Raw genomic sequence first — 10,900 nt, 5'->3', positions numbered from 1 at the left:
AGAGAATATGTTGGGGTTTTTGAGATGCTTTGTCTTCTGAATTCCTGTAATGTAATATTCAACTCAATACCATAATGCAAGGTTCCTTCCATGGCAAGCTCTATGTAGGGTGTCACCGTTGTCAATGGCTACTTCCCATCCTCTCAGTGAAAATGGTCCAAATTCTCTGTCACAGCACGGCTAATCATCTGTCGGTTCTCAATCAGGTTGGAATAAAATCCAATGATTCTTTTGCGCTTGTCACTAGCGCCCAGCCTTCAGGAGTTTGAAGCTCGTCATAGTCATTCAATCCCGGAATCCTACTCGGAATACCACAGACAAGGTTAGACTTTCCAGATTCTCATGAATGCCGCCATCAATCCGGCTTATACCACGAAGATTCTGATTAAGGAATTTAAGAGATATTCATTCAATCTGATGTAGAATGGAGATAGTTGTCAGACACACGTTCATGGGTTGAGGAAGGTGATGAGTGTCATGGATCATCACCTTCTCCATAATTAAGCGTGAATGAACATCTTAGATAGGAACACACATATTTGAATGGAAAAATATACGTGATTGCATTAATTCATCGAGACGCTGCAGAGCTCCTCGCCCCCAACATGAGTTTAGAGACTCATGCCGTCAAAGAGTATAAATTTCAGATCTAAAAATGTCATGAGGTACAAAATAAGCCTCTAAAAGTTGTTTAAATACTAAACTGGTAACCTAGGTTTACAGAAAATGAGTAGACTAAGATAATTGGTGCAGAAATCCACTTCTGGGGCCCACTTGGTGTGTGCTAGGGCTGAGACTTAAGCCTCTCACGTGCTTGGGCTTTTTCTGGAGTTGAACGCTAGGTTGTAATGTGTTTTGGGCGTTGAACTCCAACTTGTAACCTGTTTCTGGCGCTGGACGCTAGACTGCAACATGGAACTGGCGTTGAACACCAGTTTACGTCGTCTATCTTCACGCAAATTATGGACCATTATATATTGCTGGAAAACCCTGGATGTCTACTTTCAAACCCAACTAAGAGCGCACCAATTGGACTCTTGTAGCTCCAAAAAATCTATTCTGTGTGTAGGGAGGTCAGGATCCAACAGCATCAGCAGTCCTTTTTCAGCCTAACTCAGATTTTTGCTCAGCTTCCTCAATTTCAGCCAGAAAATACCTGAAATCACAGAAAAACACACAAACTCATAGTAAAGTCCAGAAATATATTTTTTGCCTAAAAACTAATAAAATTATATTAAAAACTAATTAAAATATGCTAAAATCTACATGAAAATACCCCAAAAAAGCGTATAAAATATCCACTCATCAATTGGCATCTATAAGAACTCAGAATTCAGATAGTGTTATTGATTCTCCTAGTTCAGTATGTTGATTCTTGAACACAGCTACTTTATGAGTCTTGGCCGTGACCCTAAGCACCTTGTTTTCTAGTATTACCACCGGATACATAAATGCCACAGACACATAACTGGGTGAACCTTTTCAGATTGTGACTCAGCTTTGCTAGAGTCCCCAGTTAGAGGTGTCCAGAGTTCTTAAGTACACTCTTTTGCTTTGGATCATGACTTGAACCACTCAGTCTCAAGCTTTTCACTTGGACCTTCATGACACAAGCACATGGTTGGGGACAGCTTGATTTAGCCGCTTAGGCCAGGATTTTATTCCTTTGGGCCCTCCTATCCATTAATGCTCAAAGCCTTGGATCCTTTTTACCCTTGAATTTTGGTTTGAAGGGTTACTGGCTTTTTCTGCTTGCTTTTTCTTCTTTTTTTTCTTTATTTTTTTTGCCTTTTTTTTTCCGCAAGCTTTGTATTTTTCACTGCTTTTTCTTGCTTCAAGAATCAATTTTATGTTTTTTTTAAGATTATCAATAAAATTTCTCTTTGTTCATCATTCTTTCAAGAGTCAACAATTTTAACATTCATAAACTTCACTATAAAAAATATGCACTGTTTAAGCATCCATTCAGAAACAAAAAGTATTGCCACCACCAATAATTAAACTAATTTCAAGATAGAATTCGAAATTTATGTACTTCTTGTTCTTTTGTAATTAGAAACATTTTTCATTTAAGAGAGGTGAAGGATTCATGGAATTATTCATAGCTTTAAGACATAGACACTAGACACTAATGATCATGTAATAAAGACACAACATAGACAAACATAAAGCATAAGAATTGAAAAATAAAAAAACAAATAATAAGAAAATTAAAGAACGGGTCCACCTTAGTGATGGCTGCTAGTTCTTCCTCTTGAAGATCCTATGGAGTGCTTTAGCTCCTCAATATCTCTTCCTTGCCTTTGTTGCTCCTCCCTCATGGCTCTTTGGTCCTCTCTAATTTCATGGAGGATAATGGAGTGCTCTTGGTGCTCTATCCTTAGTTGCTCCATGTTAGAACTCAAATCCCCTAAAGAGGTGTTGAGTTGTTCCCAATAGTTGTGTGGAGGAAATTGCATCCCTTGAGGCATTGATGAGCGGATAATTTATACACTTTTTGGCACTATTTTTAGGTAGTTTTTAGTAGGATCTAGCTACTTTTAAGGATGTTTTCATTAGTTTTTATGCTAAATTCACATTTATGGACTTTACTATGAGTTTGTGTGTTTTTTTGTGATTTCAGGTAATTTCTAGCTGAAATTGAGGGACCTAAGCAAAACTCTAATAGAAGGCTGACAAAGGACTGCTGATGCTGTTGGATTCTAACCTCTCTGCACTCGAAATGGATTTTCTAGAGCTACAAAACTCAAAATGGTGCGCTCTCAACGGCATTAGAAAGTAGACATCTAGAGATTTCCAGAAATATATAATAGTCCATACTTTATTCGAGATTAGATGACGTAAACTGGCGCTCAATGCCAGTTCCATGATGCATTCTGGAGTCAAACGCCAGAAACACGTCACGAACCAGAGTTGAACACCAAAAACACGTTACAACTTGGTGTTCAACTCCAAAAGAAGCCTCTGCACGTGTAAAGCTCAAGCTCAGCCCGAGCACACACCAAGTGGGCCCCGAAAGTGGATTTCTGCATCAATTACTTACTTTTGTAAACCCTAGTAGCTTGTCTAGTATAAATAGGACATTTTACTATTGTACTAGGTGTCTTTGACCATTCGGTCTTTTGACCAGATCCTGGATTGGATTTTTGATCCTGTGATCATGTTTTGGGGGCTGGCCATTCGGCCATGCCTGGTCCTTCATCTCATATGTATTCTCAACGGTGGAGTTTCTACACACCATAGATTAAGGGTGTGGAGCTCTGCTGTACCTCGAGTTTTAATGCAATTACTACTATTTTCTATTCAATTCAGTTTCTTCCTGTTCTAAGATATTCGTTGCACTTTACCATGACGAATGTGATGATCTGTGACACTCATCATCATTCTCACTTATGAACGCGTGACTGACAACCACCTCCATTCTACCTTAGACCGAACGCATATCTCTTGGATTCCTTAATCAGAATCTTCGTGGTATAAACTAGAATTGCTGGCGGCATTCATAAGAATTCGAAAAGTCTAAACCTTGTCTGTGGTATTCCGAGTAGGATTCAGGGATTGAATGACTGTGATGAGCTTCAAACTCACGATTGTTGGGCGTGATGACAAACGCAAAAGAATTAATAGATTCTATTCCGACATGATCGAGAACCAACAGATGATTAGCCGTGCCTTGACAGAGCATTTGGACCTTTTTCACTGAGAGGATGGGTGTAGCCATTGACAACAGTGATGCCCTACATAATGCTTGCCATGGAAATGAGTAAGAAGGATTGGATGAAGGCAGTAGGAAAGCAGAGATTCAGAAGGAGCACAACATCTTCATATGCCTATCTGAAATTCCCATCGATGATCTACATAAGTATTTCTATCTTTATTTTCTGTTTATTTATTATTATTATTATTTGAAAACTCCATAATCATTTATTATCCGCCTAACTGAGATTTACAAGATGACCATATCTTGCTTCATACCAACAATCTCCGTGGGATCGACCCTTACTCACGTAAGGTTTATTACTTGGACGACCCAGTGCACTTGCTGGTTAGCTGTGCGAAGTTGTGAAGTTATGTTTGGACCATGGTATCATGCACCAAGTGTTTGGCGCCATTGCCAGGGAGAGAACGAACATGAATTCCATTATTAGAGATCACAATTTTGCCTATCAAGTTTTTGGCGCCGTTGCCGGGGATTGTTCGAGTTTGGACAACTGACATTTCATCTTGTTGCTCAGCTTAGGTAATTTTCTTTTTGTTTTATTTTCAAAAATTTTTCAAAAATCTTTCAACAAAAAATATTCTCACCTGTTTTCAAAAATTTTTCAAAATTCTTAAGAATGGATTCTAGAGTTTTATGAAGCATGTTGAAGCCTGGTTAGCTGTAAAGCCATGTCTAAATTCTTTTGGACTGAGGCTTCAACTAATCACCACAATGCATGTAATGACCTGCTGAAGCTTGGCTGGCCATTGGCCATGTCTAGTGTTTTGGACTGGAGCTTTCACAAAAGCTTGGCTTGCTATTAAGCCATGTATAATTCCTGAACCAGAGCTTTAGACTAACATTGAAAGATTCCTGGAATTCTTTTTAAAAATTTTGAATTTCTTATTTTCTTTTTCCTATATGTTTTTCGAAAAAAATAAAAGAAAATACAAAAAAATAAAAAATATTTTGTATTTCTTGTTTGAGTCTAGAGTCAAATTTTAAGTTTGGTGTCAATTGCATGTTTTTAAAATTTATGCATTCTTTTTTCAAAAATTCATGCATTCATAGTGTTCTTCATGATCTTCAAGTTGTTCTTGGTAAGTCTTCTTGTTTGATCTTTAAATTTTCTTGTTTTGTGTTATATGATGTTTTTCATATGCATTTTTGCATTCATAGTATCTAAACATGAAAGATTTCTAAGTTTGGTGTCTTGCATGTTTTCTTTGCATTAAAAGTTTTTCAAAAATATGTTCTTGATGTTCATCATGATCTTCAAAGTGTTCTTGGTGTTCATCTTGACATTTATAGTGTTCTTGCATGCATCATGTGTCTTGATTCATAATTTTCATGTTGTGAGTCATTTTCATGTTTTTATCTCTCATCATTAAAAATTCAAAAATAAAAAATATCTTTTCCTTATTTCTCTCAAAATTTCGAAAATTTGAGTTGACTCAGTCAGAAATTTTTAAAAACTTAGCTATTTCTTATAAGTCAAGTCAAATTTTTTATTTTAAAAATCTTATCTTTTCAAAACTTTTTCAAAAACCAAATCTTTTTCATTTTTCTTACTATTTTTTGAAAATTTTTAATTTAATTTTCAAAATCTTTTTCTTATCTTTAATTCAAAATTTCGAAAACTTTTCTAACAATTAATGTGATTGATTCAAAAAATTTGAAGTTTGTTACTTTCTTGTTAAGAAAGGTTCAATCTTTAAATTCTAGAATCATATCTTTTAGTTTCTTGTTAGTCAAGTAATCAATTTTAATTTTAAAAATTAAATTCTTTTTCAAAAATATCTTTTCTATCATATCTTTTTCAAAATTTTATCTTTTTCAAAAATTTGATTTCAAAATATCTTCCAACTTCTTATCTTTTTAAATTAAATTTCAAATCTTTTTCAACTAACTAGTTGACTTTTTGTTTGTTTTAACTATATCTTATCTTTTTTTCAAAACCACCTAACTACTTTGCTCTTTCTAATTTTCAAAAGTTACCTCCCTCTTTTTCAAAATTCTTTTAATTAACTAATTGTTTTAAATTTTAATTTTTAATTTTAATTCCTCTCTTAATTTTCGAAAATTACTAACCCTTTTTCAAAATTAATTTTCGAATTCTCTCCCTTTCATCTCCTTCTATTTATTTATTTATTTATTAACACTTCTCTTCATCTCAAGAATCTGAACCTATCTTTACCCACGTGTTTGGATTCTTACCTTTTCCTTCTTCTATTCCTTTCTTCTTCTACTAACATAAAGAAATCTCTCTACTGTGGTAAAGAAGATCCCTATTATTATTTTCTGTTCCCTTCTTTTTCATATTAGCAGGAGCAAGGACAAGAATATTCTTGTTGAAGCAGATCCTGAACCTGAAAGGACTCTGAAGAGGAAACTAAGAGAAGCTAAATTACAAAAATCCAGAGATAACCTTACAGAAATTTGTGAAAAGGAAGAGGAGATGGCAGCCAAAAATAATAATGCAAGGAAGACGCTTGGTGATTACACTACACCTACTTCCAAGTTTGATGGAAGAAGCATCTCAATCCCTGTCATTAGAGCAAACAATTTTGAGCTGAAACCTCAACTAGTTACTCTACGGCAACAAAACTGCAAGTTTCATGGACTTCCATAAGAAGATTCCTATCAGTTTTTAACTGAGTTCTTGCAGATCTGTAAGACTGTTAAGACTAATGGAGTAGATCCTGAAGTCTATAGGCTCATGCTTTTCCCTTTTGCTGTAAGAGACGGAGCTAGAACATGGTTAGATTCACAACCTAAAGATAGCCTGGACTCATGGGATAAGCTGGTCGCGACCTTCTTGGCTAAGTTCTTTCCTCCTCAAAAGCTGAGCAAGCTTAGAGTGGATGTTCAGACTTTCAAACAGAAAGATGGTGAATCCCTCTATGAAGCTTGGAAAAGATACAAACAGATGACCAAAAGGTGTCCTTCTGACATGCTTTCAGAGTGGACCATTCTGGATATATTCTATTATGGTCTATCTGAGTTCTCTAAAATGTCACTGGACCATTCTGCAGGTGGATCCATTCACCTAAAGAAAATGCCTGCAGAAGCTCAAGAACTTATTGACATGGTTGCAAATAACCAGTTCATGTACACTTCTGAGAGGAATTCCGTGAATAATAGGACGCCTCAAAGGAAGGGAGTTCTTGAAATTGATGCTCTGAATGCCATATTGGCTCAGAACAAAATGTTGACTCAGCAAGTCAATATGATTTCTCAAAGTCTGAATGGATGGCAAAATGCATCCAACAGTAGTAAAGAGGCATCTTCTGAAGAAGAAGCTTATGATCCTGAGAACCCTGCAATAGTAGAGGTAAATTACATGGGTGAACCTTATGGAAACACCTATAATTCATCATGGAGAAATCATCCAAATTTCTAATGGAAGGATCAACAAAAGCCTCAACAAGGCTTTAATAATGGTGGAAGAAATAGGCTCAGCAATAGCAAGCCTTATCCATCATCTTCTCAGTAACAGACAGAGAATTCTGAGCGGAGCACCTCTAATTTTGCAAACTTAGTCTCTGATCTATCTAAGGCCATTTTAAGTTTCATGAGTGAAACAAGGTCCTCCATCAGAAATTTGGAGGCACAAGTGGGCTAGTTGAGTAAGAAAGTCACTGAAACTCCTCCTAGTACTCTCCCAAGCAATACTGAAGAGAATCCAAAAAGAGAGTGCAAGGCCATAGACATAATCAACATGGTCGAACCTGGGAGGAAGGAGAGGATGTGAATCCCATGAGGTCTCTCAAGCAAGAAGGAGCTCCCTATTGAGGGCTCAAAGGAATCTGAAGGTCATATATAGACTATAGAGATCCCATTAAATCTCCTTCTGCCATTCATGAGCTCTGAAGACTATTCTTCCTCTGAAGAGGATGAAGATGTAACTGGAGAGTAAGTTGCTCAATATTCAAGAGCCATCATGAAGCTAAATGCCAAATTATTTGGTAATGAGATTTGGGAAGGTGAACCTCCCTTGCTCATTAATGAACTAGATACATGGATTCAGCAAACTTTACCTCAAAAGAGACAAGATCCTAGCAAATTCTTAATACCCTGTACCATAGGCACCATGACCTTTGAAAAGGCTCTGTGTGACCTAGGGTCAGGCATAAATCTTATGCCACTCTCTGTAATGGAGAAGCTGGGGATCATTGAGGTACAACCTGCCATATTCTCATTGCAAATGGCAGACAAGTCAGTAAGACAAGCTTATGGATTGGTAAAGGATGTGTTGGTAAAGGTTGAAGGCCTTTACATCCTTGCTGATTTCATAATCTTAGACACTAGGAAGGAGGAGGATGAATGCATCATCCTTGGAAGACCTTTCCTAGCCACAGCAGGAGCTGTGATAGATGTTAACAGAGGAGAATTAGTCCTTCAATTGAATGAGGACTACCTTGTGTTTAAGACCCAAGGGTGTTCTTCTTTAACAATGGAGAGGAAGCATGAAAAGCTTCTCTCAGTACAGAGTCAAATAGAGCCCCCACAATCAAACTCTAAGTTTGGTGTCGGGAGGCCACAGCCAAACTCTAATTTTGGTGTTGAATCTCCACATCCAAACTCTAAGTTTGGTGTTTGGAGTCTACAACATTGACCTGATCACCTGTGAGGCTCCATGAGAGCACACTGTCAAGCTAGTGACATTAAAGGAGCGCTTATTAGGAGGCAACCCAATTTTTTTTATTTATCTAATTTTATTTTTATTTTATTGTTCTTTTATGTTTTATTAGGTTCATGATCATGTGGAGTCACAAAATAAATTCTAAAATTAAAAATAGAATAAAAAATAGCAGAAGAAAAAGCACACCCTAGAGGAAGGAGTTACTGGCGTTTAAACGCCAGTAAGGAGCATCTGGCTGGTGTTCAACGCCAGAACAGAGCATGGATCTGGCATTGAATGCCAGAAACAAGCAGCATCCTGGCATTTAAATGCCAGGAATACACCCTGAGGAAAGCTGGCGCTGAATGCCAGAAACAAGCATGGAACTGGCGTTCAACACCAGAAACATGCTGCAAATGGGTGTTGAACGCCCAAAACAAGCATGAAGATGGCGTTCAACGCCAGAAACAAGCATCATTCTGGCGTTGAACATCAGGATTGCATGCAGAGGGCGTTTTACACGCCTCATTGGTGCAGGGATGATAATCCTTGACACCTCAGGATCTGTGGACCCCACAGGATCCCCACCTACCTCAACTCACCTTCTGTCCTCTTCACACAATCCAATAACACTCTTCCCCAAAGACCCTTCACCAATCACCTCAATCTCTCTTCCCTATCACCTCTTCACCACTCACATCCATCCACTCTTCCCCATAAATCCCACCTACCTTCAAAATTCAAAAATTTCTTTTCCCACCCAACACACCCAATATGGCCGAACCTTAACCCCTCTCCCTCCACTATATAAACCCCTCCATTCTTCTTCATTTTCACACAACACAACCTTCTTTTCTCCTCCTTGGCCGAAACATAACCCTCTCTTCCTCTCCTCCATATCTTCGTCTTCATCTATTCTTTCTTCTTTTGCTCGAGGGTGAGCAATATTCTAAGTTTGGTGTGGTAAAAGCATAGCTTTTTGTTTTTCTATAACCATTGATGGCACCTAAGGCCAGAGAAACCTCTAGAAAAGGGAAAGGGAAGATAAAAGCTTCCACCTCCGAGTCATGGGAGATGGAGAGATTCATCTCCAAAGCCCATCAAGACCACTTCTATGATGTTGTGGCCAAGAAGAAGGTGATCCCCGAGGTCCCTTTCAAACTAAAAAAAAATGAGTATCCGGAGATCCGACATGAGATCCAAAGAAGAGGTTGGGAAGTTCTGACCAACCCCATTCAATAAGTCAGAATCTTAATGGTTCAAGAGTTCTATGCCAATGCATGGATCACTAGGAACCATGATCAAAGTGTGAACCCGAATCCAAATAATTATCTTACAATGGTTCGGGGGAAATACTTAGATTTTAGTCCGAAAAATGTAAGGTTAGCATTCAACTTGCCCATGATGCAAGGAGATACACGCCCCTACACTAGAAGGGTCAACTTTGATCAAAGGTTGGACCAAGTCCTTATGGACATATGTGTGGAAGGAGCTCAATGGAAAAGAGACTCCAAAGGCAAGCCGGTTCAATTAAGAAGACTGGACCTCATGCCTGTGGCTAGAGGATGGTTGGAGTTCATCCAACGCTCCATCATCCCACTAGCAACCAATCCGAAGTTACTGTGGATCGGGCCATCATGATTCATAGCATCATGAATGAAGAGGAAGCAGAAGTTCATGAAGTCATCTCCCTTGAATTCTACAAAATAGGCGAAAAGTCCTCCACCATGGAAAGGCTAGCTTTTTCTCATCTTATTTGCCATCTATGTTACTCAGCTAGAGTTAACATAGAAGGAGACATCCCCATTGAGGAGGATAAGCCCATCACTAAGAAGAGGATGGAGCAAACAAGAGAGCCCACTCATGGAGCAAACAAGAGAGCCTACTCATGGATCTCAAGAGACGTATGAGGAAGCTCACCATCAAGAAATCTCTGAGATGCCTCAAGGGATGCATTTTTCTCCAAACAACTATTATGAACAACTCAACACTTCTCTAGAAGACTTGAGTTACAATATGGATCAATTAAGGGTGGAACATCAAGAGCACTCCATTATTCTCCATGAAATTAGAGAAGATCAAAGAGCAATGAGGGAAGAGCAACAAACGCAAGGAAGAGACATAGAAGAGCTCAAGGACATCATTGGTTCTTCAAGAAGAAAGTGCCACCATCACTAAGGTGGACTCACTCCTTGTTCTTATTTCTCTATTATTTTTTTTTCGATTTTTATGCTATATGTTTGTTTATGTTTTGTGTCTTTACTTCATGATCATTAGTATGTAGTAACTATGTCTTAAGGCTATGAATAATTCCATGAATCCTTCACCTCTCTTAAATGAAAAATGTTCCTAATTCAAAAGAACAAGAAGTACATGAGTTTCGAATTTATCCTTGAAATTAGTTTAATTATATTGATGTGGTGACAATACTTTTTGTTCTCTGAATGAATGCTTGAACAGTGCATATTTTTGATCTTGTTGTTTATGAATGTTAAAATTGTTGGCTCCTGAAAGAATGATGAACAAGAGAAATTTTATTGATGATCTGAAAAATCATGAAATTGATTCTTGAAGCA

The 10,900-nt window shown here is 37.7% G+C and overlaps 1 non-coding gene across 1 annotated transcript; it reads right to left on the bottom strand.

The window, feature by feature from the left end:
• Positions 1 to 6,551: 6,551 nt before the first annotated feature.
• On the bottom strand, positions 6,552 to 6,659 carry LOC127743650 (small nucleolar RNA R71). The gene has a single exon (XR_008005034.1). It is a non-coding gene; the product is annotated as a small nucleolar RNA R71 (small nucleolar RNA).
• Positions 6,660 to 10,900: the final 4,241 nt, after the last annotated feature.

Source organism: Arachis duranensis, chromosome 10 (assembly GCF_000817695.3).
Source record: "Arachis duranensis cultivar V14167 chromosome 10, aradu.V14167.gnm2.J7QH, whole genome shotgun sequence".
In the NCBI taxonomy this organism is placed as follows: domain Eukaryota; kingdom Viridiplantae; phylum Streptophyta; class Magnoliopsida; order Fabales; family Fabaceae; genus Arachis; species Arachis duranensis.
This window is presented reverse-complemented; position numbering and strand designations above follow the sequence as displayed.